We start from the raw sequence: 237 nt of genomic DNA, 5'->3' as shown, positions 1-237 counted from the left end.
TGGTGGTAAAACCACATGCTTGGGATGTGGGAAACGCTGAACCCACACAACCACAGCTGGGATCAGAAGAGTATCCGGAGAGCAGCAGCTGTTGGCAGAACCTTCTCCATGAAAACTTCAGGTCCTGATGACAGCTTGTGCTGTCCTGTCTCCGTAGGATCTCGGCAAAATGTGCAAACAATCCTTTTCCGTGTCACGTGGAGGGAAAACGAATTGTTAGTATGCTGGAAAAAGCAG

This window comes from Hirundo rustica, chromosome 4 (assembly GCF_015227805.2).
Source record: "Hirundo rustica isolate bHirRus1 chromosome 4, bHirRus1.pri.v3, whole genome shotgun sequence".
NCBI lineage: Eukaryota > Metazoa > Chordata > Aves > Passeriformes > Hirundinidae > Hirundo > Hirundo rustica.
Note: the sequence above shows the minus strand (reverse complement) of the source record.